Consider the following 6,000-nt stretch of genomic DNA (forward strand, 5'->3'; position numbering starts at 1 on the left):
AGAAGAGGAGGAAGAAGAGAAGAATGGAGAGGAAGAGGGGGAAGAGGAGGACAGGGAGGAGGAGGAAGAGAATGATTAAATTCAGTCATATTCCAAATGCTAGGGTAAGGGAATAAATTAGAAACAGAGTGCAGGAGAGCGTGTGAGCAAGGCCGTAGAGTCGACCTCTAATACTGAATTTAAAAATTAATAGAGAATGTTTAAGTGACTGCAGAAGCTGCTGAGGACCAGACGATTCATGTCTATTTATTCCTGAGAAATGTGATTGTTCTCCTGTAACAAAATGGAAAGTCTCAATAACTCCTCTCATTCAGTGCCAGGGACAGATGGCATTGACCAGCCTACCCAAGCACACTTCAGTCACCCTGGCCTGGGCCTTGAGTGTCTGCAGACAGCCATACCTTATCCATCTGAAGTTGGCACTGGAAATAAAAAATATACTGCTACTTAAGGATGTAAGGATTGTACATAAAGAATAATTGTCGCAGGGCTAAAGGTCCAGCCTGGCCTAGGGCGAAATGAGTATCTCTAACTAGAAAGTTCCTGGGTGATTTGGATTTCTCTTTAGTTCAACTCTGCTCTTCTGTTCCTTTTGCATTTGGAAGTAAACTAACAATCTCTAACTTGTTAATCTTTAACTCACTTCAAAATGGGGTCTTGACTTCCCAGCTCCTGGGTCACACACTCCCTTCAGTCCCTTATAATTAAAGATGATCTTCCTCGGGTTCAGGTGCTTAGGACTCTTTCTGACCAAGAACCAGCTCCACAGGACAGAACTAAGGTTCACTAAGCCAAGTCTGGCGTTCTGATTCAACTAGGGCTAAGAAATGAACTCAGCTAAGAAACTGCTTGAAACCTTGATAATGGCCCCAACCTGTAACATCAGAATTTCCATAGATGGTATCAAATCAGCATTAGAGATAAGGCCCCTCACATTATGGCAGTGTGTCGCTAAGAATGAGAAACTCTGTCCTAGGACTGAGTTGAGGGACTTTGTTGAGTGACAAAGTATCCGTACAGTTCAGTCACTAGATTAGAGGCATTGATTGCATTCTTCTGACAGGCTATAAGGTTTTTGATTTGATACTGTCCCATGCCTGGTCAATTCCTGGTCAATTCCCTTACAGTGAAAATGCATCTTGCCATTTGAATGTCTAACTAGATAGTAATACACTTGGATATTAACACATTTGAGATAGGATTTCAAGCCACCTTTCCCATAAATCCAAAGCATATTGCGTGATTCAATTAGTATGTACTAAATTTTCTTAGAATATAAATAATATATGCTATAAATTGTGTTTTACTCTGTTTGGAAGTGGTTCACCTGTTCAGATAGCCCCGTCACTGATGTTTGTACTGTTTGCAGTATTTGAGTAAATTACACTGGCAAATATGACTGTGTGTGTGTGTGTGTGTGTGTATGTGTGTGTGTGTGTGTGTGTGTCTGTGTGTATGAGTCAGTGTAAGTGTGAATGTGTATGCGTGTGTGTCAGTGTGTGTGTATGAGTGAGTGTCAGTGTGAATGTGTACATGCGTGTGAGTGTATGTATGTGAGTAAGTGTGATATGTATATGCATATTTGTGAATGTGTGTGAGTGCGGGAAGCATGCAGTACCTGAAGGTCAGAGGACAGTACCTGAAGGTCAGAGGACAGTATCAGATGCTGGTCCTCACTGCATCTGATACTGTCCTCTTTCCTTTGTTGTTCCCCGCTGCAATGGCAGGCTAGCTGGCCTGAGAGCATCTCAAGATTCTCCTGCCTTCGCCATCTATCTCACCATAGGAACACTGGGACTGTGGACATGGGTCATGGTACCCAGCATTCACATGGGTTCTGAGGATGCAAACTCCATCCTCACAGTACCATGGCAAGTGCTGAACCTACTCAGCCATTCCTCAGCCCTTTATTGATAATTCTGGATGTTTGTCAGAGTACTCAACAACCTCACATGCTTGAGTGTTTACTTATAAAATACACATTCCTTATTTTTAAAAAATATGCATTTCATGCTTTATGGTAAAATATTCCTTTTTTAACACTGTGATTTCAGGCTCGGGAGTTACATAATTTTTGAACTTCAGCTTGTATTATAAAATAGTTCTTATAAAAGAATCTTTGAAGCTGACATGGGGTCCAGAGTTTCATATCCAAGGATCCCTTCTTGTTTCACAAAAGGCAGTCTCCAATCCAATGCAGCCATCAGGGGGGGTGTTACCTCTTAGCAAGTTATCTGATGTTTGTGAGCTTCAGCACCCTTGTCTGTAGAAATGGTTTATTAATATCCTTCCCTGGCGGCTGTCAGGAGAATCAGGCGAGATCAGCTAAGAAAAACAAAGGCTCTGGCATTCAGGAAGAGCTGAACAAAAGACAACTGTTTTGATCTAGATGACAATGAGGGACACGGAAGACTCTTTAATCCCGTCTTCAGCCACGTACAGCATTTTCACCCTCTGCTTCTTTTCTCGAGGTTGGAAACAGCCCAGAGCACATACCCGGAAGCAGGTAGCCTGTGTGCAGTCTGTTTCTGCATTGTAGCTGTTTCGAACAGTATCCATGGAGGCAAGCTGAGGTCTTATTATTGCTGCTACTGCTATTGTTACTGAATAAACTGTGATAGGTTTGCTCACAGTGTCAGATCTAGGAGTCTGGGGAACTCATACCTAGAGACATGCTATTAGCACTCAGCATCCTTCCGAAGGGAGCCAGGTGCCACCTTTTTATTCTGTTGGTTTGGGACTGTCCCCATTTTCTCATTTATCCTGCTTTTTTAATAAATTTAGTGAGTGGCCTGCCTTCTCTGGAGAAGAATAAGAATTTAACAGGAGGTGGTGGTGCACACCTTTGATCCCAGCACTCAGGAGGCAGAGGCAGGCATGTCTCTGTGAGTTTGAGGCCAACCTGGTCTACAGACTGAAATCCTGAACAGCCAGGGCTACACAAAGAAACCCTGTCTGGAAAAATCAACAACAAAAGTATATCACATGTAACCAGCTGTCACTTAGATGAAACCACTAAAACTCTTCAAAGGCCAGTAGGGAATCTCAGCCCAGATCATAGCCTGACGCCTGACTCCGCAGCCTCTCTCAGCTCCAGTAATGACAGCAAGAGACTACTTCGCCATTCGAGAAGTGTGCTGTCCTTTTTCACTCCCAGACTCCACCCTCTGCCTATGACATATAAACTGTCGGGTTTTGTAGGCATAACAAACCAGCCCAGTCACTGTCCGGAAACAGTGTCTTTTGCTAGGAGGACTTAGAGTAACACAGTGCTGGGCAAAGCTCAGAGCCAGCAACAGGCTTATAGCTGAAGAAGGTGTAAACACCCTATTTTTGTAGCTAATTTAATATTACAGACTTATAGATAAAAAATCTAAGTATTAGACTCTTAGAAGCAAATTTCACACACACACACACACACACACACACACACACACCCTTAATACCATTTAACAACTACCTCTTTCTATAGCATTATCTTTCAAAGACTTGTTCTTTTTATTTTATGCATATAACTACTTAAGTGTACTGTCCATGTGCCTGATGCCTTTGGAGTCCAGAGGAGGGCCACTGTGTCCTATGGAGCTGCAGTTACAGCAGGGTATAAGCTGTCATGTGGGTACTGGGAATCAAATCCAGAAACTGGGTCCTGTATAAGGGCAGCAAGTGCTTTTAATCACTGAGCCATCTTTTCAATACTCTAAAATCTCCTCTTATTTAAGAAAATTTAATGTCTAGGTGCAATGCACATTGTAAACCCTAAACTCCAGAGGGCTCAGTGGATCACTGTGAGTTCAAGGCCAGCCTGGTCTACATAGTAAGTCCCAGGCTAGCCAGAGTTATACAGTGAGATCTTGTCTCAAATACAAAATAAATTAATTAAATAAATAAATGGAATTTGTTGGATAATTATTAGCAGCCTAAAACTGAATTAAATATTTTACAATCATTTTTATTTCTTTCTTTCTTTTCTTTCTTTTCTTTCTTTCTTTTCTTTCTTTCTTTCTTTTTTTTTTTTTTAACAAACATTTTCTTAATGGACAAAACTCCTTTGAGACAATCTCATTTTATAAAAATTGGAGTTAGGGATGGAAGCTCAGTAGCATAGTGTTGCTTAAAGTGCTCAAGGCAAGAGGATAAAGGAGAAAGGGAAAGAGACAGGGAAGGAAAAAAGGGCAAAAAGATCATAAAGAAGGGAAATGGGAAAAGAAGGCAAGAAGAGGGAAGGAAGAGGAAGGAAGAGAGGAGGGAGGAAAGTAATTCAGAGTTGTTAGGTTACTTACCCAGCAAGTGGCAGAGAATAGAACTAACTCTTGTAGATTGTCCTGAAGCTGTTGTATTTTAATGTTAATTCCACTTTCCCAAGAAGGGCTGCCTACTTACATGACTCCAACTGAACCTTCCCATTTTAATTAGTGAAATAAAGGAAAGCTAGTGACTGGGCAGGGCGAGGGAGGTGGAGAGAAGGGAGGTCTAAGAGTTCAGAGGAGGAGAGGTCAGAGGACGAGGTTAGAGACCATGGCAACGTGGAGTTTCCCAAGGACCAGCTAGACCTAGGTGGGATTGATTGGTGTTATAAAGATATGAACATTAAGAATTTTATAAGTCTAGTATCTCATATAGAAGGGCAGTTTGTATCTTTGTCTATTTGATGCAATCTTGTTGTGTACAGGATTTGTGCATTGAGAGTTGAATATATAAACCTGTATGAAAAGCTATCAGCTGTAGAATTGTATTTATGTAGGATTTTGGGGTAAAGAAACACCTGGGGACAGAGGTGGAGAACAGGTGCTAGAAAACCACCAGGGAAGGGAGTTGCTCAAACAAGTTGGGCTGGTGGCAGCTCAGACCAGGCGCCAGAGGTGTTCGCGGCTCCGTATCAGGGTTGGGCTTGAGGAGTGAGACCTCAGGGCTGGTAAAGAGATAAAAATATTTTATTTTTTTAGTATTTACTACAACAAACTCTCACACCTGAGTTCCAAAGGCCAAATCAGCCTATCTCTGTGAGTTACTCACATGAATGCTTAGGTTATGCTGTGTGCCTGCCTCTCGTATTTGCTTCTGTTATAACTACTGATCTTTTCTAAGGTTTGATCACAGCTGCAGATGGACTGGACTAGCGCTACCTAATGGAAATACGATGTGAGTCACCATCACAGGCCATATTTGTGGTTCTAGATTCCCCAGTAGCCATATTTTTTTAAAGACAAAAAGGGGCTGTATGAAGTTAATTTTAATGATATCTTATTTAACTCAACATTTTAAAGACAAAAATGGGCTGTATGAAGATAATTTTAATGATATCTTATTTAACCCAGTATATTCAAAGAGTTGCCATTTCAGTATGAAATCTATATAAAACTGTTTGAGACAACTTACACATTTGTGTACATCTTTGCAATGTAGTGCATACATTACACACACAGCCCATCTCAGCCCTACCTGTCTCTCTTTCAGTGGCTCAGTAGCCACTTGTCACTAGAAATCACAAAAGTGACTCTGACAAGTAGTAATTCTCTCACCCTTTGCATAGTTTTGGGTGCTCATTTTTGAGAGTCTTATGAGGCTCCAAAGGGAAGGTGTATTTAATTCAGTAAGAAAGAAAGATTAAAATACTAGAAATCACCATTTTTATTTTTCCCCATTGTCTAAGGCAAACCAGACACAAAAGGACGGAGTGAGGATCATTTCAGAACAGGTCTCAGTGCCTCATGCTCTCAGAGTGCTGCAGGTGCAATGTGAAGATCAGATAGTTCCACAGCCCTAGCCCGAGAATGGCAGGAAAGACATCTCAGCGATGTCAGACACAACCATTGTCACTCCAGGTCCTACTCACGTTCTTGCTCACTCTTGCCCCAGACTAAACTAGACATGTGTAGAGAGCACAGAGAAACCCCACTATCTCCCTTCACCCCAACTCCACGAAGACTCACTCCCCTTGCTCAAGGCTTCGTGAACTTCTTTGAGCTTGATAAAAACTCAGATATATATGTTTTCCCT

The sequence above is a fragment of the Micromys minutus genome (assembly GCF_963924665.1).
Source record: "Micromys minutus genome assembly, chromosome: 1".
Taxonomy (NCBI): domain Eukaryota; kingdom Metazoa; phylum Chordata; class Mammalia; order Rodentia; family Muridae; genus Micromys; species Micromys minutus.